The sequence below is a fragment of the Copadichromis virginalis genome, linkage group LG6 (assembly GCF_057382275.1).
Source record: "Copadichromis virginalis isolate Kocher_CV1m ecotype Utaka linkage group LG6, C_Virginalis_male_GT1.1, whole genome shotgun sequence".
Classification (NCBI taxonomy): domain Eukaryota; kingdom Metazoa; phylum Chordata; class Actinopteri; order Cichliformes; family Cichlidae; genus Copadichromis; species Copadichromis virginalis.
In genome coordinates this window covers 25,880,064-25,901,747 of record NC_140623.1, presented here as the reverse complement: position 1 = coordinate 25,901,747, position 21,684 = coordinate 25,880,064, and the positions used below count along the sequence as shown (strand labels likewise).

Genomic DNA, 21,684 nt, shown 5'->3' with positions numbered 1-21,684 from the left:
TAAAAAGGAGGGAAGCAGCGCTTTCCCTGAGGGATCCCTGCGTCCTTTCTTCTCACACTCCTCACTCATCTCACCTAATCTGCCCCCCCCCCAACCCCCCAACTCCCTCACCCGGCCGGCTGTATTTTACTCTCACCGCCGTCCGTGAGTGGAATACTGACACCACTTCTAATTGTCACAAATAGCCACGTTTAAGTCCCATGCATAATAAGCGAGAAGTTAAAATGTAGAGGGAGCAGCGGAGGAGCTGCGCTGCACACGCTCGTTTTCCGCTTTGGGCACAAAAAGACAATTCATAAAACACTTCTTGAAGTGTCTGATGGTGATTATTAAAAGAATAAACCAAAAAGAAAAAGACAAAAGTACTCGGTGTTTCAACACACTGCCAATATGGACCATTACAGCGAACCAGAATGGGGCACTTTGGGATGTTTTCCGCAAAAAATGAGGAAGGAAAAAAACATCAAGCAACAATTCCGGTCAAAGTGTACTCACCACAATATCCAGATCAGCGCTCGGTGTATGGAGAATCCCGAGGAGTTTCCCGTGTCTTTCTTCGCCCCAAGTTGAAGACAGCGATCAGATGCGGTCCCACAGTCCCGACTGAACTGCAAAGAGAAAAGGTAAGACCACATTGACAAAAAAGCACGTCAGCCAGATTCCCACATCTCGGGCGGCAATCGAGGTCAATCTCCCCCCACCTACCCACCCGAAAAGTAGATCAATAATTACACACGTATATCTTTGTAATCCGGGGCTGTACCTCTTAAATGAGGCGGGATGACCACCAGAGAGTAAAAGAGACCGTTAAAGGACCGGGAAAGGCAGCGGCTGTCAGATTTGACTTCAAACTGATGCTGACGATGCGCACAGAGATAAGCTCCGGAGGGGAGAGAGCGAGAGAGGGAGAGAGAGAGAGAACGAGAGAGAGAGGGAGAGAGAGACGAGCCCACGGAAGTGAATTATAAAAATTCACCACTTGAAAGTTTCTCTAGTAGGTCGAAATATGAGCACAGAACATCTTTGCTCCAGAAATGATATCACAGGAGCCGATGGGAGGTCTTAAAACATTATTTCCAATTCGACTCGGGCATGTTTAGGGTTGCACTAAAAATGCTACAAGAATAATAATAGTAATAATAATAATAGTAATAGTCAATATGCACGCTCTAACCACAAGGGGCTGATGGTCTTGCCAAACACACACACAGAGACACACACACAGATTAGCAATAATTATACAGCTTGCCAGTTATTTCCCTTACACAGAAAGTCTGACTTGGATAACACAAAAAGGGAGAACGACAGAGAGAGATAAAGAGTAGTAATAACTATATTTTATACACAATTCATGTTCTACAAGGTACAAATGTTTCTTTAGAGGAATCTGGGATCTTTCAGCAAACCTTTTGTACCTCAGTTGATGAAAGTTCTGGTGTCAAAAAAAGTTTTAAAAAAGTAAAACACAAATCACAAATGCACTGTTTCAAATATTTACATATACATTATGTAATCATGTGAAACAGACAATACACCCTCTTTCTGTTCTAAGACTTTATCTATCAGGACACAAAAGGGAAAAAATGATCTGAGTCTTATCAGGTTATCACACATTACGTTTATTCAACAAAAACTAAGCCAAAATTCAGAAGCAGTGTGGGGGGAAACAGAGTGCATGCTATGGTTTGTAGAACCACCTTTAGCAGCAATAACTTGAAATAATGGGTTTCTGTATGACTTTATCAATCTATCACATTGCTGTGGAGAAATTTTGGCCGACACGTCTTGACAACATTGCTTGAGTTTATTGAGGCTTGTGGACATTCATCTATGCACAGCTCTCATAGGGCCCTGCCACCGCTTGTCAATGAGGTCGAGTTCTGGACTTTGACTGGGCCATTGAAACAGCTTGATGCTTTTGCAGCTGTCACTGATTTGCTGCTGTGCTTGGAACCATTGTCCTGTTTTGTGACCCACTTTCCACCAAGTTTTATCTGTCAGGCAGATGGCCTCACATCTGTGGAGCTGTGCACTATGGCCAAGCATCTCCACTTTGGTCTCGTCTATCCAAAGGACATTGTTCCAGAAGTTTAGTGGTTTGTTCACATGCATCTTTGCAAACGTAAGCCATGCTGCTGCATTTTGTTTAGACAGAAGAGTCTTTCTCCTGGCAGCCTCTCCAAACAAACCATACGTGCATAATCTTTCTAATTGTACTGTCATGAACTTTGACATTTCACTTGCTAACTGAGACCTGTAGAGTCTGAGATGTAGCGTTTGGATTTTTGCAATTTCTCTGAGCATTGCTGCGTAAGACCTTGGGGTGAATTTGCTGGGATGTCCACTCCTGGGAAGATTGTCAGCTATACTGAATGTTTTGTGAACAGTCACTCTCACTGTAGAATGATGGACTTGAAATTGTTTGGAAATGGCCTTATAACCCTTCTCAGATCGATGGACAGCAACAATTTGTTGGATCATTGCTGATGTTTTTCATCCTTGGCATTGTGTTAACACACAGTCGAATGCTCCAGACCAGCAAACTACTCAAACTTTGCTGGTGATCAGTTCAGATGATCAGTACAGCATCTGACTGCTGCTTACCCTCTTAAATCCACCAAAATCTATAACAGGGGCTCTTCATTTTAAACACCATTTTGCCCTAATTTTCACTAAATAAATAATAACACAGTGTAATATATCATGTGTTGATGTTCATCAGAGGTTGTATTTACCCAGTTCTAAGACCAGCTGAGGGCCAGATGATTTTAAGACAGCTTGAGGGCCACAACTACACATTTTACATGAAGGAAATCCCGTGTGTACATGACAAATGCAAGAAAACAAACATATGGTGTCACAGCCACAATGTATATCAAATGCTATATATGCTTAAATTATTCACACTCATTATTCACACCTTCATGCAAGCTTAAAGTGATTACTTCCAAAAATGCCCCATGTAAAAATGTGTTTCATTTATCTGACTGTCATCCCCACCCCACAGGTGACACTTTATATCTCCCTCTGGGCTTGACTGTTGTTCCACAGCCAAAGGCGGGATCCCCAGAGAACAAACAGATCTTTGTACTGTGGTCAAAAACTGCAGAATTATTACAGGGGTATAACAATGATAGCAGGATGTAAAAGCTACAAAAATATGTGTAGGTGTATTATTTCATTTTCAAACAGATTCTTTTTTGGTGTGAGACAACAGTACCAACTGCTGTTATGTATTTTATTGTACTAGCACTATTTTTTTTATTTGACTTTTGAATTACACTTTCATATATTTCATATATTTGTGCCCGCAGATGATTTGTCTCCTGCTATATCTCGTGAACATTCTTTTTTTTTCTGTTTCTTTTTATAAGAATGCACTGTGACAGCTGCTAGTCACAGTAGTAGAGTGGCAATGTAAATAAGGATGAAATGAATAAAAAAAAGAAAAAGGAGAGAGAGAGGATGGAGAGGAAATGGAAAGAAGAAGAGGAAGAGGAAGAGTTGGGTCCAGGATGAGATCCATGACCCTCTCATCCTACTTTTCCTGTCTAAAGAAAGAATGGGAGAGGAGAAATGAGGAGGAGGGGAATTATTCCAAGTGCTGATTCTTGTTCTTTTCATATCTCATTCCTGACTCACCACTTCATCTGTCCACCTACCCCAGCTCGCTTTTCCTGTTTCTCTCTCTGTCTTGATTCTGTGTGCCTCTCTACCACTCGCTCTCATCTGTCCTTCCTTCCTTGCGTTCTTACTCTCTTACAAGGAGCATCACTTGTTTGTTCATACACCCAAATGTCTGCAACATCCTGTTCTCTATTTACAGAGCATGTGGGATGAAATGTGCGTGTTTGTGTGTGCGCGCGCACATGTGTTTGTGTATGTGCGAGTCAGCTTTGTACTTGTATAACTCTCTGTATTCTTACGTATAGGTTCAGTATGTGGATACATTGTACTGTTGTTTTTATTTATCTTTGCCTTAACAGTATGGCCCATCCATCTATCCATCCATCCATCCATCCATCCATCCATCCATCCATCCATCCATCCATCCATCCATCCATCCATCCATCAACACCAACAGTAGAGTATGAAATCCAATTAATAACAATTTGGTTCCTTTTATTCAAGCTCAATCCATGTAATTTCAATTCAGTCGTACTTTACTGTTCATTCAACATCCCTGAGGGTCTAGCGTGTGGATGCATACCTACATATATATGTGCGAGAAGATATGAGGCTCCATTAGAAGTATTTAAACTTTTGAGACTTCAGCTGTTTGAAATCTAAAGTCACAGTTGAACTTGTTAATAAAAGTGTTCTTTGAGCAGAAATTGTATCCGTGTCTCCACTTTACCTGTCTGACTGTGACATATTTCTATTGGTTGTCATGATGTTTTTGGCTTTGCTATTGCCAAATTGTGCTCACTGAGCCGGCACTTGTTCAGGAGCTGTCTCTGTTGTTTGCGTTTTTTTCATCCCGGGTAGTGGAGAGATGTTCTGCCAATTTATAATGTTTTTTGGGGCAGATAACATTGTGATCTGCTTTGCCTCTTAGTTTCTTCTTCCGACTATTCTACTTATAGTATTTCTTTACATTACCCTGTAATTTGGTTTCATTCTGATAGGTGTTTTTTTAAAAGCAGTATTGTGAGATGATTCAAAGGGGAGAAGTAGCTGAGATAAGGGACTCTCCTGGGCTCAGCTCTTGGGTTAGGAGGGGTTTTGAAAGGGATGTGTGTGTATAAGGTGATTAAAACATCCGAGTGCTCTCTTTTGAATGAAAACTGTCAGTGTATGACTGCATTATTCTGCTTTTTTAAACATGTTTTTTGCATTGTACAATAAGCAGGAGTGTGAAAATGATTATATTCTGTAATTAGAGCTCTGTAGGTTCCACAGCATATGTACAGCTTTCTGTTTTTAATTAAATTAAACTTTACCAAGAGAGACAATAGTGTTAAGATATATTCACTTACAGTGAAGTCAAGTGATTGATTACATACTTGGCTAATCAATGAAGTCATCTTAATTTCTCCTTGAAAGGACACACAATGGAAGTCGTACAGAAGGGCAGAAGTGCACATTAAAAGCTTTTACTTTTTGGATTTAGAGTCTAAGACTCCTTCTTTTCCTTGATAAAGCTGTGTTGGCTTCAGAGCGGTTTATTTAAGACACTCTGGGACTCAACTCTTCAGTAGATTTAGGTCTAAACCTGTATTTCAAGGTGAAGAATCTTATTGTTATGCGCCTACTGTTGCACTCCAATCCATCAGTCCATCTTCTTTCTCTTTCATGAAATACCCAAATAATAAGCGGTAATTCGTTGCCCATGTTTCAGGTTTAGTTGAGTATGTAATGAGTGTGCGTGTGCTATATGTTTTGTATAAAAATAGGACAAGAGCAATTTCACCTTTTGGGTTACATAAACCAGTATGTGCGTTTTGTACATACAAAACAGTCTTAAAACAATTTAATCTGCTCAGTGAAGAATATTCTGTTATAGATTGTTTTTTTTCTATAAAGTAGCATAAATAGGGTCAAAATTTCAATTTTCTCCACAATACCTTTGAATAGGACTCATTGGAAGACTATTAAAGCTGTATAGAGACAAACTCCCCATCCCTCTGCCTTAATTATCCATCCCCTGGGTTTCCATCATTAAGGCAAGCCAGACACTGGGACATATTTGGCATTATATTTTTAATGCTACAACAACCGGCTCAGCAAAAACCCACCACAGATTATTCACAGTGTGTGTCTTGGCTCGGCTCCATATACTGTGACACATTATTATACTTTATTCCCCTTTTCTTCCTTCTCCTTTTTCTTCCCTCCTCACCTCCTCCCTTCCTCCATCTTCCCGTTCCCTCTTCAGATGCTTTTCTTGTCCTCCGTGGAATCCAAAAAGGAAAGAACAAAGCCCTGTCATACATGTTCTGTCGATTCACTTACAACGTCTGTATTGCTGTGTGCGTGTATCTGTGCTGTGCGAGTGGGGCTGACGGTGCATTGTATGTGTGCCAGTTGTTTGTGTACCTCTCCGTGTGCAGCAGGAAATTCAAAAACTAGGCCATATCGACCACCCAGGGGTTTGAAAGCTCAGGGGGTACCAAAGCAACATGGTTTAAGTAAGAAAAAAAGGTTTCAAACGCCATAAAAGGGGAAAAGAGACAACGCATGTGCACATTCTCACGCACGCGAGCAAATATGCGCACACACACACACACACACACACACACACACACACACACACACACACACACACACACACACACACACAAAGAAACAGGCACCCCTCCCATCTGATAGACCTCTGGCTTATGTTGTATTCACAGTAACATCAAGCATGTTATCACATACATATCGAGATAAGCTATATATATATAAGATATATATTTATACGTTACCCTTCCAGCTTACACTGGTGGCCAGCCATTTTTTGTATAGATTAGGGTCTCTCCTGTTGACAGCCTTTGAGGAATAAGCAGCAGATCCTGTCACTATTGATCCAATTCAGAGTGTATGGGATATGAATGGGACCAAGCCTTTTGTGGTTGGATGGGTTAAGTAAAAAGTTTTCGTTGTGTGTTTGCAAAAGTTTTATAGGTATAAAATTCAGGCATATTTTTCTTCTTCTGAAATATTTGGTGGGAGGAAATTTTGCTTTGGCAAACATTTAATCTCTCAGACAATTAGTCCAAACCTATAATGCCAGAGGTTGTTTATGTGTAAGAAGGTGAAGTGGGGGTGAGTTTTAAGAACATCTCTAGATGAATCTGAAAATCGATAATGCCATTAATATGAGCCCGTATCCTGTGCTGCCACTACAGTTCATCACCTCCCAACTGCTACTCCATTTAGATATTGATTATGTCATTTCACTGTTGACCTTAAGACCTTAGTTACTGAGTCAGCGGAAAATAAAAGCCTAATGTGACCTTAAACTGTAAGGCCAAGTCAATCTGTTGGATATAGAAGATTAAAGTAAATATTTACAATACCGTCTTTCAGCTGAGGAAGAGGAGGGAGCACCTTAACACCATAAGTAATCCTGAAGATTGCAGACTGTACTTTCTTTTCAACTAAACCAAAGATTACTAAGATTTAAAGTATTTTGTTTCTTGTGTACTGAAATTTACTGCAAAGAACTTGATTAATAAATCCAAAAATACTGATTGCTTTCTTGATTTCCAACCATACATACTTATCGGGTCAAATCTGACCAATTTTAGCATTTGATTTGAAAATTAATTTTGATTCACCAACTGTGTGTGTGTGTGTGTGGAGCACATGAAATATAACTAAATAATCTAACAATAAGCAAGTTAAAATTATTACAATTTATTAGAAGCTAACTGAGTTTAAACTAACTGAGATTCAAACAGAAATAAAAAATAGGGTTTGGGGAAGGTTATAAGAGTATAAAGGCAACTGAGCTGCCATTTAAATGAGTGTGGTAAATACAGATACACGTCTAATTTCCACACATGCAAGGTTTCTTAACAAAGCTTTCATTGCACATACTAGTTAGAAATATTTATTTTATGTTTTATATTTTAGGTGTAAACTAATGTAAGAGTAATAAATGTATATGTAGTTCTGAGGATTTCTGGTAACAATAGTATTCATCCATGTCAGAAAGGCTATTTAAATGTTCTTAAGTGATATGTAGCTTAGAGTGGCAGCAATTTGTCTTCTGTACTTGTTATCATAAGCAATACAAGCCTTTAGTCTATATCTTTTAATGGTCCTAAAACTCCATGCACATGCTACAGTATTATTTTATGGAAGCCCGCTTCCGCCACTAAAAAAAATTTCAACTTATTAACTCAAAATCTTGAGAAAAGCAACTCAAAATTTCCAATCAGTAATGAATGACGTCATTTCCTTCCTTCCTCAGCTACAACTGCTACAGCTAAGCTACCAGTATTACAGCCGCTCATGAATGCACAAATTGCTGAGTATTTTCAGGGTGGCTTCACAAATGACGAAATCCTTGTATTATAAGCTGAATCACATGGCGTTACAATGTGCATTCCTCTGCACCATATCCTTCTGGGTAACAAGAAAACGACATCGTTCACGTCATTCATTGGCACTTGAAATTTTGAGTTACTACAAAAAGTCAAAATTTCAAGGTGCTTTTCTCAAAATTTTGACTTATTAACTCAAAATTTAGAGAAAGATAACTCGAAATTTCAAATTATGGATACTTTTTTTTTTTTTGTGGTGGAAACAGGTTTACATATTATTTGGCCTATTTCTTGCAGTGTGGCCATGAAATTAAAATTATATTATGCTTTTATAAGGTGAAGTAGGTGCATAAGATTTTAGCCCATTAAGTGGTTTCTAGACAATATGATGACATTATATCATATATAATTCAGCTTTTGTGGATATAAATTAGGTGTTATTGTTGTGAAATTAAAAGAATGATAAGAGTGCTTTTATAAGGTCTAAAGTCAAAATTGCCCGTTTCTTAGCATTTATAGAGATAAATGCTAAGAAACGGGCAATTTTGACTTGTTGCTAAGTGGCTGCTATTCAACCTGACAATGTCATAATATCTCATATATGTAAGAAGCTTCAGGGCCCTAAGATGTACCTGGGTGCCAAACTTGGTTTCTCAACTCCTGATTGTGTAGGAGTTGGTGTCATAATCACAAGAATGGTTGAACTCAATAGTAAAACCATGAAGACCAACACAAGTTTAACTCTTCTACCGACACAAGCAAGGAATAGTGTCTGTATATAGGCGAGTATAATGCAGGTGAGCGTTTGCAGCACAGGAAGGGGCTGAGCAGCGTAGCAGCAGAGCTCTGTGACAGAGGAGATCACGGGTTAGTGATGTTTCAGTAAGTCTGGGGATTGAATTGTGTATTTTGGAATTGGCTCGAGTTCTTACTCGAGTCCTTTTATTGAATTGCTCATAGGGGAGTCAGGTGACTGTTCGGGAAGACTGAAGTGGCAGAGAATGGTCGTACGGGTGAGCTTTCCAAAGTGAGTATTGATGAGGGATTGCAAGGTTTTGGTCTGCAGGTAAGTCCAACTTGAAGCAGAGGGTTTTGAAGGATTTCTTCAAGTTGCAAAAAACTTGAATCCAGCCATAGCCCACACACTGGAGAAAAACATGACAATGGTGACAATGATGTGGCAAAGAGTGAAGGTTTCAGCTGGCTTTTCATCCAGAGGAGTGATGAGTATACAGGAAGCACGTCTTTAGACTAGATCAGATCGTAAGGGAGCCCTGCCCAAGGATGGAATATCCCGAAACTAGAACTGAGAGCGACAGGTAGAGTGGGAGAAAAAAGCAGGAGAGTGGGAATTAAAAGAACAGGGACAGACACCCAGAGATTTCATGTATTGAGAAGATGGCCAGTTAGCTTAGATCAAAAAGATGCATCTTTAGCAATGATAAAATTATATTGCCTAAACAAACTATGACTCATTTTTCATAGATTTTTTGTTTCTTTTGTTTTTTAATTTGTAAAAAGATAATCAAAAATGTCACTCCAAGATGCAGGGGTATTCTAGGCCTTGTCCTGTAGAGTTGCAATCTTCTGCAGCTAGCTCTTCTTCCCCTGAATGAACACTGGGGAACTTCCCAGTATTAGGCAGGTGGTTTTAATGTTGTGCTTGGCTGTTATAGATAATATCTTTTTTGGTCCCAAAGACAAAACAAAGGCCAGTAATACTGAGTTTTAGCTATCTAGCTTCAAAATAAGTTGGTAGCTAGCTTATGTAAACAACGTGACAAAGTGCTTACTCAGAAAGTAGTCCACCTCAGTGCTAAAGCATTTGTCCACTGCCTGTTCTGTGTCTTAACTTGAGGTCACAACACAAATCAAACTGACAGACATGTCACAGGACAAGATTCACGGGAGTAAATAATACATTTCATCAGCTGCTTCAGTTCCATGGCCCTCATATGGAAATTTATCACAGCAGACATTTTGACTTGTCACAGCAGGAAAAGCGCGGGTGGAATTAATAACACTACTGCTGACTCAGTTCCATTAAGGATCGCAGTACGGCATGGCAGTAAACCAGCATGCATGAATGCAGGATCTTCCTTAACTGAAATACTGTAAAATACACCTTCGACTTCCCTGCTATGACATGTCGACATGTCTGCAAGTAAAGAAAAAAAAAAAGCTGGCACGGTGTGACACTACCGTATCTTCCTGGGAGTCACCTAAAGAATATTTTTATCTGTTTTCACCCGCTTCTGTCATCATAATACCCGGTGAGAACAAATGTAAAGTTTGAGGGTGGTTTCATGTCACGGTGACTTATTAATTTATTTAGTTAGGTTGTTACTTTCCCAGCAGATGCACAGCAGACAGAATGTGGTGTTTGTGTAAAGTCTTGGTGCGAAGGCCCGGGTTTATGGTGGGTTCCAGAGCATGGTTTCTTCATACCACGAGCCTCCTTCTTTTACAGGAATAATTAATCATAATGTACATGGCCTGGGATAAACCAACATTTTACGGCAATGTTATCTTTGGGGCAATTGACCCCCCCCCCCACCAGAGAACAAAACAAAAAAAACAACCCTCCCCAAGTTACCTTACAAACTTACCTTTTATTTAAAATTGCACATTCCATTCTCATCGATCATTCATCACATACTATCTTCTTCAGGATCCTGTTCTCGCTATTTTAATGCCAGGCCCTTAGAGTCATTTTCCGATGCACCAAGACAGCGCTTTAGCATAATTTTCCGGCACGAGGAAGAATATCAACCTGCAAACCTTGTTTTTACTTTGACCTATCTCTTACCTTTTCTGTCACTGTATTGTTAGGTGTAAGCACTAAAATGAAGTGGTTAAATTGAAGAAAATAACATGGTTTGGTTTAAAACAAACTAGTTCATTAATGTGACCATGCAAAGAGAAACAGGATCTGCAACTTTAATCTGCAACAAGCTTCTCAGATCATTTTTGATCATCTATTTCTTTGGCATCTATTTCAGCAGTTAAAGAAATCCTACTGAACTCTGTCAGACTGGATCTATTATCTTGAAAGCTTCCCATTCAGCCTTACATTGCATTACATTTTAAGCTATAGATCACTATATATAGCTGATTCTCACATGTGTAAAACTGAAATCTGAGACCCTGGTCAGACAAGCCTAGACAAGGGTCAGTGACCATCTAGCAACCACCATTCGCTAGGAAAATGTAGCAACACATTGATGAATGGTTGCCAGAGGTTTCTGGCAGTCAGGAGGTGAAACTATTTCCAAAGAGACATATGGTTCTGCACCAAAAATATCCTTGTGATTGCTTTGGTTGCTAGCAGAGTGCAGCTAGTCCTGTAGTTTTCATAGGAGACGTCTGCAAACACCTGTCAACCACTCTCCAAGTGGGAGTGAAACTGTGAAGTGTGACTACTATCTGCCAACAACCAAACCATTCAAAAGGTGTTTTTGTTTTTTGTGGAGCACCCTCTTTGCAGCTAATTTCACTTTGTGACAACCAGCAGCCTCTCTACAATCGTGTGATTGAAGCCTAAGCTATTTTGTTCAACTCAGGAGTATTTCTACCATGTGTGTTTACAGCCGCAGGGGAAATGGCCTCGGTAAAAAAGAAAAAAAATCATAAACATCTTAAATTAAACTTTGTATCAATGCAGTCCTACTAGGAACAAAATGGAAATATTTATTCAGTTTTTCAAGTAATTTTATATTAAAAATATAATTATAAAATATTTTTGCCTTCACTGCACTCATGCATTCTAGGCCATTACCTTAGTTCAATTTCAACACCTGCCATGTTGTTGAAACACAGTATAGGTTTGCAACACACTGAGATAGGTGTTCCATCTTGCTCGCCGACCCCTGCCAAATGATGAAAATGTGACACGAAACTTTCAGCTACTGTATAAACAAGCCCAGAATGAGTGCTCGCAGAAATATTATTTCTTTTGCAGAAGCAAAGCATCATATAAAAAATGGAAAGAAGGGGGGGGAAAAAAGAAAATGTGCAGGAGAGCAAGCGCTTTGGAGCCTGTCTCTGTGGTTTAAGATGTTATGCATTAATTCTCTAAGGGGCCTTGAGGTCCCAGTTTCCAATGTTAATTGATATCCCCATTAAAGAGATAAGTAGGCTTGGGGAAAAGAAGAGAGTCAGAGAGCAGAGAAGTTACTGCAAGGTGTAGCCGAAAAGAGAACGGAGATGAAGAGGAAGATGAGAAAGAAGATGACAGGAAGTTTAGGGGAAAAAGAGAGAGCAGGAAAACAATGCACCAGTCAGCTGCTGGGAGATGACCCCAGATGATTAGTTATGGCGATGGCTGTGCAAGTGTCCAATAAATGAATAATACTTTGCATTGTGAGTTTATGTGTCGCTGCATGTGAGAAAGCGAGAGTGACATAAAGAAGAGAGCACAGAGAGGGAAAAAGAATGCGCTTATTGGCTGACAGAGCTGCTCTCACCTAGTTCGGGATGAGTCACAGTTCGCAGAGCTGTTAATTACGCCAACGGCTGAATCAAAACTCGGGGAATGAGAGCAGCTGTCTGCGCATTTACATATCACAGCCTACAAGGAGTGGAAGGGAAGGAGGGATGAAAGATAGAGAACAGAGGAAGGTAGAGAAAGTGGAAGATGGAAGGGGAGTTGATTCAGAGATAGAAAACGAATGGAGGAGTAAAAAGCTCTCAAAAAGAAAGTGAAAGGTAAAGAATTGGGACAGGGAGGAAGGTAACGTAAGGAAGTGTGAGATGCAAAGAAAAAGTGACAGAACTCACTTGATTAGAGAAAAATGCAGTGACGATCACTTCATCTGCATCAGCCGTCATGGGATTTTGTCATTATTTTTGTTTTGGAGTCTTATGCTCTAAATGTCTTGTTTGTGCATGATGTACTCACTTTGCCAAAACATTTATGACTGGAACCTCTGTACCTGAATTAAACACAAGGCTTTAGCATATACCTGGCATACAGTTTCCCGAGTGTTGCCAGAAATCTCCATTTTGTTAGCAACTGCATTTGTTTTATTCTGTTTGCTTCTTTTTCCACTAGATTCGTAAAACTGACAGCCTTAAGGCCAGCACTGACCAGAATAAGACTTGCTTTGATTTCAAAGTCACAAACAAGGCAAGCCATTAGCATACAGCTGCCAACAGGCCAGCCTGCAGCTGCACTTAAAGCCTTTAGTTTCCTTCCAAAAATAAAGCAACAAAACAACGCAAGAAACACAAAACCAAGTGACTGCTTTGCATTGCTTTACCACTTGAATACCAAATACATAGCCTAATACAAACGACCTGGGTATGTGGTAATAATACGTACATCTACACACCTACAAGTACTATACTGCAACCGTCTGAATTACTAACACTAAGAAAAAACTGGATTTTAATAAAAAGTACAACCAGGAAGATACAGTATGCTTTATTTCTAATATTTATTAGTAGGAAAGGTTGAAAATGTCAAGCATACAGAGTATTAATTATTGTCAGTTAAATCAAATGAACTGGTTCCTTTATTCCTGCACAATATGCACATGATGATGAACAATATGAGAAGCTTATGATGTTTTTGTTAATATTGGTTTGAAGCTATATCTCACACCTTGTCATTGTGGCGTGATACTTTGTGATGCACGGTGCATAGCTTGACATATAGCTTATTGGTGTGTTTGTAATTCTGTATCCTGTTTGAGAGAGTAAAATACACGGTGTTGTTGCCAAGTACAGAATAGAAGCTTTCAAAGAAGGACAAGGGTGTGAAAATGACTTTGAGATATTTCCCATGTTTTCAAGGAGAACTGTGAGTCAATGACAGCAGTTGTAATTTGCCAATTTAATTGATATGATTTCCAGCTCAAAATGAAAATGAAAATGCCATCCCTGGAAACACTTTACTATCAAGTTTATCATCTGCTTTCATCAAAGAGACTAGGTCACTGCTTTTTGGCCACGGTGTTTACCGGACGTGAGGAGAAGGCAGATGAGGGAGTTGTGTCAATCACAAAGACTTCGTTCATGACAAGCAGGTGGCTGTGGTGGTGGTAGTGGTGGTGGTGGTGGTGGTAGTGGTGGTGGAGGGTTGTGAGCAGGGTCTCGAGTGAACAGTCTCTCTCAGTCTTAGTCATCAGAAACTGCACTCAGCTGAGTTACAGAGAAAGAACCAGGCAGCTCTCTGTAATAACAGACCGGCGGCTTTGAATGTGTCCTTCATGTGACAACAGATTTACAGTAGCATCTTTTCATTAGCTTGTAACAACATAACAGTCACATAATCACAATCAACTGATCTATGTCTTAACATCTGTAAACCTTTAACACTGTGACAGAAGTATATTTAATCCACTCTTTTAAGATGCAAACCTCACACGTAATATGTATTATAAAAACGCATCGTCATACATAAATGACAGAATTGGTTGATTGCTAATGACTCTTCAAATGACATTCATTCAGAAATTCATTATACTGCATGCAGTAATGAATGTAATGTCAGTATAATGTGTAATGTCAGTGATGTCGCTGAGCGGTTTTTCCTCCCACTTTAAGTTGCAAAGGGCTATTTTCTCAAATTGTTATATTGTTTTAAGTGTTCATGTAATGAAATGATCAGTTGTGAATGTGTTGCTCATACAGCTAACATGATTCATCCAGTCTTAAAACTAAACAAGGCTCAAGTTGTAGAACCATTCAAAATGCAAAATGAAGTGATGAGAAAAAGTAAAGTAGAATAAAATGGCATTGTATAGAATGGTAAAATGGTATTTGTATAGCACTTTACTGTGGCGATCGTGGCTCAAGAGTTGGGCGTTCGTCTTGTAATCAGAAGGTTGCCGGTTTGAGCCCCGGCTTCAACAGTCTCGGTCGTTGTCTCCTTGGGCAAGACACTTCACCCGTTGCCTACTGGTGGTGGTCAGAGGGCCCGGTGGCGGCAGTGTCCGGCAGTCTCGCCTCTGTCAGTGCGCCCCAGGGCGGCTGTGGCTACACTGTAGCTTGCCATCAGTGTGTGAATGTGTGTGTGAATGGGTGGATGATTGTGTATAGTGTAAAGCGCTTTGGGGTCCTTAGGACCAAGTAAAGCGCTATAAAAATACAGACCATTTACCATTTACTAGTCCCTAAGGAACCCAAACATTCAGTCATCCACCCAACTGCATCACATATGACATCTGCACTGGGTTATACAAGTCACCTAGAAGTTACACCTCTGCTGAAAATGGAATAATCAGAAGCCAACAGCCAGTTTGGTTCATTCTACTTTTCCTGTCATTGCCGCTCACAGTTGGTTACTGGACACCATCTTTTAGGGACCAAAAACGAACTCCCTGTGATTACAGCTCTTTCCAGTTGCTCTCTGATTGAAGTTTTAAAGAGGACTTCTTTGACTCCATGTCCTGCCTCTGTCCAGACATGTGAAAAGCATATGGGAAATGCTTGTAAAAGAGGAAAATCCTACTGATCAATTAGGATTACTCAGCATATTAACATTTTTGGGTCCTTTACTGCATATCTCCAACTTTATAGTTATGTGCAACCAGCTTGTGCCTACCACGGACTCAGAAGGGAATATCTTTCTTTTCAAGTCACAGTGGTGCCAGTTTGTGTCTGTTTTGATAATATTCTCCGGTTAATTCATTCAAGTTCTGGAAGAAATACATTTTTGATAAAAAGTAAATAAAGCACAGTACCACAAAAATCATCATAAAATTGCTATTGGAGAGTGTTTCCTACAGCTGTTTTACAATGAGATCAGATTTTTCGTGGGTGACATGAAGATGAAACCTTTGAGAAGAGTTAAATCTTTGCTGCTTTCCACTGAAAACGGGATACTCAGGTTTAATGCACAGCAGAAATTACGAGACAGGAGCAGTTGAACTAAATGGAGTGAGAGGAGGTACGTTTTAGTAGCAAACACTGCATGGTCTAGCTGTTAAAAATCTCACATCTGACACCAAATACATGAACAATAATTTATGTAGACCAACACACAAGCCTTGCTTATGCTTAATGAATAATAAACACCATGCAAGTATTTGAATCAGTAATGTTTTAAACGTTTTGGCTCACAGTTACTGTAGATGTGGTGAAAAATCTGAAAGAATCAGTCTGTGGCAGTTTAGATTAATGTAGAGACTCAAGAGACTGTTGTTGATAAATTCATTTAAACAATTTTAAAATGATGGGTTTGAATTTGCACACCTGGAAAAGTGGAAAAATCAATTTAACAACCACACCTCTGCAGTACTGGGGTCACTACTCAATAAAAGTAACATATTACACATTACTTGTTACTTTTCTTATAAGTACTGCTACAGGCATTAGCAGTACATTACTTAATTACTTAATTACTCATTGGCGAAAGTCATTGGTTACACTTCTCATGACTTTACCTTCACGCTGGTCCCTAACATGCTGTGAAATGCACTGTCACATAATTACCAGTTAACAACTTAAATCTTGGGCTACAACACAAACCTGTAACCTAATGAAGACACACAACATCTGTCTTTTAATGTTAAAGTTTGAAAACAAAAGTGTATAAAACCAGCCCAAAGAGATGTCAAAGTGATCGCTATCATGATTCTATTTTAGAAACATGAAGAGGTAGAAATGGGGGCTTCAGTGCCACAAGTCTGACTGCTCATCATTGCTTTGGTTACCTGTTGAAGTTCAGTGTCTCACTGCTTGGATTAAGTCAGCAAACACTGAGCTTTAACATCACTCTGGGTTCTTTGCTAGCTTTGTCTTAGCATGCCATCTGCACAGATGCTTGCAAAGAGCCAAAGCTGCATTAGCAGTATATTGCAGTTGTTCTGTCCTGGTCAAAGTTTGTACTTTACCATCATGCACTTGTCCTGCATAATATTACTACGTTACTGAAAAATACACAACTTTTGCTGTTGTGTAGCTTTTGTGTTGGTATGTGGGACTGGAGCCTATGTTTTTATTGTTAAGTGGTGTTTATAAGACAATGCATTTCATGTCATTTTATGGAGTAATACAAATAACTTTCGCTGGAAAGTAATTCCTTTTATGAAAAGTCATTACTTGTAAGAGAAGCAACTTTTTAAAGTAATGACAGCAGCACTGATTATAGTAATGTGTTATACTGGAATGTGGGACACCTAGCAATGCACCTGTGTTTACAAATTTCATCCATGAAAATTCAAATGTAAATTGTTCAGTAAGAATTTGCAAGAACAATGACTTGCACTTTAGTGCACATGGTCTTCAAAGGGAGCAAAAAACAAACACTCTGTGTATAGCTCTGGTCAGAAGTTTACATACACTCATCATGAGCACGGATAAAGATAATGTGTGGCTTTTTTTGTTTGTTTGTTTGCTTGCTTTTGGTGCACAAGTTTAAATTCATGTTAGATTTTCTATGATCCAAACGGTCAAAAGTATGCACACAGGCTTAATATTTTATTCCCAGTAATATTTGGTTAAATGTCACTTATAGGGCTGCACCTTGACCAAATTTTTAAAAGGGTTGAGATTGGGCCTTTGGGAAGGCCATTCCACAAGCTTTACCCATGTTGATGTTCCCTCTGTTCCACTAGCCAGTCATGTCTCCATGTCTCATTGTCAGGTCTGCGTCTTTGTGAATGTGTTATGTTCCTGTTTTATTTTGATAGTTCCTTGTCCTGTGTTCAGTATATTCAGTTTTGCTTCGTTATGCCAGATTACTCCCAGCTGTGTCTGATTCCCTTGTTATCCCTCTGTGTATTTAAGCCCTGTGTTTTCCTCTGTCCATTGCGTTGTACCATCATACTACCCTATGTAGCTATTTGCTATTTGAGTGTCTCTGTGTTTCTGGCTTCTCAGTCTTCCAGTTTCTAGTTTGAGTTATATTTTTCTTGTATCTGGTGTTATTTCATACGGCAAAATAAGGCTGGCTTTCTTAGTTTTTGAGTCCTGCATTTGGGTACTCATCGTGCCTGCCACACAGCCGTACTATGGCAGTTTGGAATTAGTATAAAACCTTTCTCCAGAAGGCATTTGGCTTGTCCATGCGGCCAGCGATAAATTTTATTTGAAGGTGTCAATTTTTGAGCGGGGTCTTCTTTCTTGGTGAATGGATATATAAAATTAGCTTCACTGTGGACAGTGACTCTGGTGTTCCAGTTAATGATAGGTTAGCGGCTTTTCTTCCAGATGTTGACAGTTGTTCTCAGTATTGTTCAGTCCAATGAGTAGCGTCAAGCAATTTTGTTTTTGTAGTCAGTCACGCTCACTAAGTTAATATGCCTCAGCTTGGTCAACATTAGATATTGTAGAACTTCAGCAATTACCACGACAGCCATGTCCATAATGAGTGTGTGTAAACTTCTGACCAAAACTGTAGTTTCAGATTTGCATGTATACATAACTACTAGAAAGTTCAAGCAAGAAGAGAAGAAGAAGAAGATAGGAGACACAACTTTAGATGAGTAGCGCAGCATTCGCTAACATTTACAAACCCACTTGTTTGGCTTAATGGATGAACAAAACCTTTGGGACTTTGAAGAAGAAGGCTTACTCTTTTTAGGCCTCACTGATCACAGTGATAGAGAATGGTTTTCCAGCCGTTATGAGGTAGAGGAGAAAATACTCAGTATAATAAATGTAGGGAGTAAGTCTCTTGAAATTAATGTCCCCATAAGAGAATGAGTGATCACAATGTATGGAATGTAATTAATCAGTGCAACAAGGGTTATTGAAAAAAATGAAATTGACAAAACTGTTGTTAATCACACCTGTCCTAACTGCCAGAGCAGAAACGTTTGAAAGCTCTTTCAACAACAAGGCACCCGCAAACTTATAGAACAGTAATTAATACAACAAATATGATCAGCCATAACAATAAACCCCCCTCCCTAATATTGTGTAGCTACATGCCACAAAAAGCTGCATCTATCTACTTATCTATCTTAGAAAGTGCACCTGTTGTATGAGGGGTAAAAGTTTTCATGAGTATACTGACAAAAAACAGACATCCAAGGTCCATTTTGGCAGCTTGCAACATCTCCAACTTCACCATGCACCTAAACATCAACATCTGGGTCCCACTGACTCAGTGCGTATGTCAAAGATTATCAGTGTTTAAGTGAAAGAGCCTACATTGTTTTGCAGCCTGTGGCCAGTGCTTGCTTAATTTTCTTGTGCATTACCATTGGCACATTTCTCCCAGGTCGGACCTTCAACACAGGGTTCAGTATCAGTGGCAGGAGCATTCCAGAGGTGCACGAGGAGACACTCTTTAAGGGGAATTTTAGCAGTGAAGAAAACCAGCTTACTCCATTTACTATACGGGAAAATGAGCTTGATTAAAAGCCACAAACAGAAGTTGATGACACTCAGTGCTGCTGTTTGTTTTTTAGTTTTTTTTTATTTGTGCTAGTAAATAAATTAAAAAAAGATTAATGATCTGTGTTTACTTCTTACTTCTGTACGCCATAATAATCACATTGCAACTGTGTTGAAGCATTTCCTGCCAAATAATTTATGCACGTATCACTGCTGATGTGTGAAAGCACGTTTTTAACATCTCCAGTTTTGGTGTACTGTGCTGGCATTACTTTTCAAGGATTACAAGCATTACAAGCTTTTTATCTTAGCTACTGTCACTTCTGCAGCCACGATGTAGCTGAATTCATTGCTGAATATGCCTAACGCGGATTAGTTTAGCAGTCCTACATTACAGCTGCCATTAAATCTTCGATTAGTTAAATGGTCTTGGATTGCCAACAGCAAAGTTGTACTAAAATTATAATCCCATTGCATTGAAGAGGGAAAAGATAATATGAGCGCTGATATGCTTGTGAAAAATATGGTTAGCAGTATGACATATAATTCCTGCTCTATGCAGATAACTGCAAAAATACAGAATCACGCAATGCTTTACTTTTAATAGTCTACTGATGTGATTTAATGTTTAATATTGTTTTCAGGCCTCAATTTTTATGCTCTGAGGAAATCCAAGAGGATTTGTTTTTCCCAAATCTGGCACAGATTTACAAAACAATACATGACACAGTAATAGTTTGGCAGATAAAGTCAGAATGAGTGTGAACTCATGCTTCACACATCTTTGTCAAATAAGAAAATTGTTCTTTACACTACAAGTGATGCTGAATATTTAACCACATCAGACTTTAACCTCTCCTCTGTGCATTTTGAAAGTAGGTGACGTACCAGTAACATCTAGTCTTTTTCTAAAGATCTGACTTTGGATTGAATGGAAGGAAATGTTTTAAACATTACATCACTAAAAGTGTGAAACACAGGCCAGACACCAGGATTTTGCTATCAAATAGTAAAGGATACATTTAAAATAACCAAATATAGTGTATAAACATGCAAATGTTTCGTGTGGTTGCCAAGTTGAAGAAGCAAATCAACACACGCATGCTGAGTGGGAAGAATGTGAAAGGCTTTCTCTTGAGGACAGCAAGTTTCACTGTGTTCACTATGTTCATGATTATTATTATCTTGTCATGATTAGTTACCCTCTCATCTTTTTTCAAATGTCACCAGTAATTTATTGCTATTGCAAAGCTGTTAGTAAAATTCTATTTGATATTTTGCCTTTAAATTTCTCCAAAAACCTGCAATGTAATAACATAATAGGAGGATTGCAGATATTTAATTAATGCCCTCTAATTAAAACCAGAAAGGATTCCCTCAGAATAGCAAAGGATCACAGTCAAAGTCGAACTAAAGTGAACTCTGATCTGCAAGACTGTCTGGACATTGCACAACAATTGCAGACTTGAAATTTTCCTCTGAATGGGCTGTAATAGAAGGCGAAAGGGAATTCAGAAATTCATGGCAAACCTGGACCTTGAAGCAAGAAAACCACAACCAATTTACCTTCAGTTGAGTTGATCCCATCTTTTCTCACGTCACTCCTCTCATTGCTCTCAATTTTATAAGCTAAAGATGCTACAATATTAAAGACATGCAACGAGTATGCATAGAAAGCATAAACAAAAGTTAAAGAGCTGCATGAGGTGACATGAGGAGTGTAAAGGAGGGGAGTGCAGTGTGCTCAGTACATTACTGCAGGTCCCCCAGAAGACTGAGCCTATAGCAGTAGAATTAAGGGATGGTTAATTGTCACCCGATTCAGCATTAACTAAAAAGGAAAGTTTTAGCCTAATCCTAAAATTAGAGGGGGAGAGACTGTCTCTTGCAAACCAAACTGAGCGCCGGTTTTGCAGGATAGGAGCCTGATAGCTGAAGGCTCATCCTACACTGTACCTTTGGATACAGCACAATTAAGCCTGCACTCTTAGAGCCAAAAGCTCAATGGGGATAATGAGGGTTTAAGATAAGATGGGGCAAGCAGTCTCTGTTTGTGAAATAGTCACAACCACTAATCCACTGATTTGTGTTTCTGGGCACAAATGTAACATGTTCCTAAACATGAATTTTCCAATGTCATTTTCATGTCCCTGAACAAGATTTTTCATCTGTCCAGTCTCATTTGTACTGATTCGTGTCCATGTACACGAAATCAATATCTTCCACTGTAAAAAGGCAAAAAAGTTCACATTTTCTGGGATGGAGGGGTCAGTGGTGGAGCAAATCATTTCACCACTCACACCCGAGACAAGTTTGACCCGTACATGTTACAGATATTCACACATCATTTATATTATCTTATTTTTAGCTATTAAAAAGACATTTGATTAGGTTTAGGACTAAACATGACTTGGTTATG

At 39.2% G+C, this 21,684-nt stretch overlaps 2 protein-coding genes across 6 annotated transcripts in view; one reads left to right on the top strand and one right to left on the bottom strand.

The window, feature by feature from the left end:
• The window catches only part of ptprdb (protein tyrosine phosphatase receptor type Db), a 164,293-nt gene extending 163,738 nt beyond the window's left edge, over nucleotides 1-555 (bottom strand). For all 5 annotated transcript variants that reach the window (XM_085459469.1, XM_085459465.1, XM_085459467.1 and 2 more), the window contains exon 1: nucleotides 496-555. The gene's annotated coding sequence lies outside the window, so the exon portion shown is untranslated. The remainder of the gene's footprint in view (nucleotides 1-495) is intronic.
• Nucleotides 556-590: 35 nt separating this feature from the next.
• LOC146707890 (uncharacterized) overlaps nucleotides 591-21,684 on the top strand; it is a 49,913-nt gene continuing 28,819 nt past the window's right edge. Inside the window, exon 1 of the mRNA XM_085459471.1 lies at nucleotides 591-623. The gene's annotated coding sequence lies outside the window, so the exon portion shown is untranslated. The remainder of the gene's footprint in view (nucleotides 624-21,684) is intronic.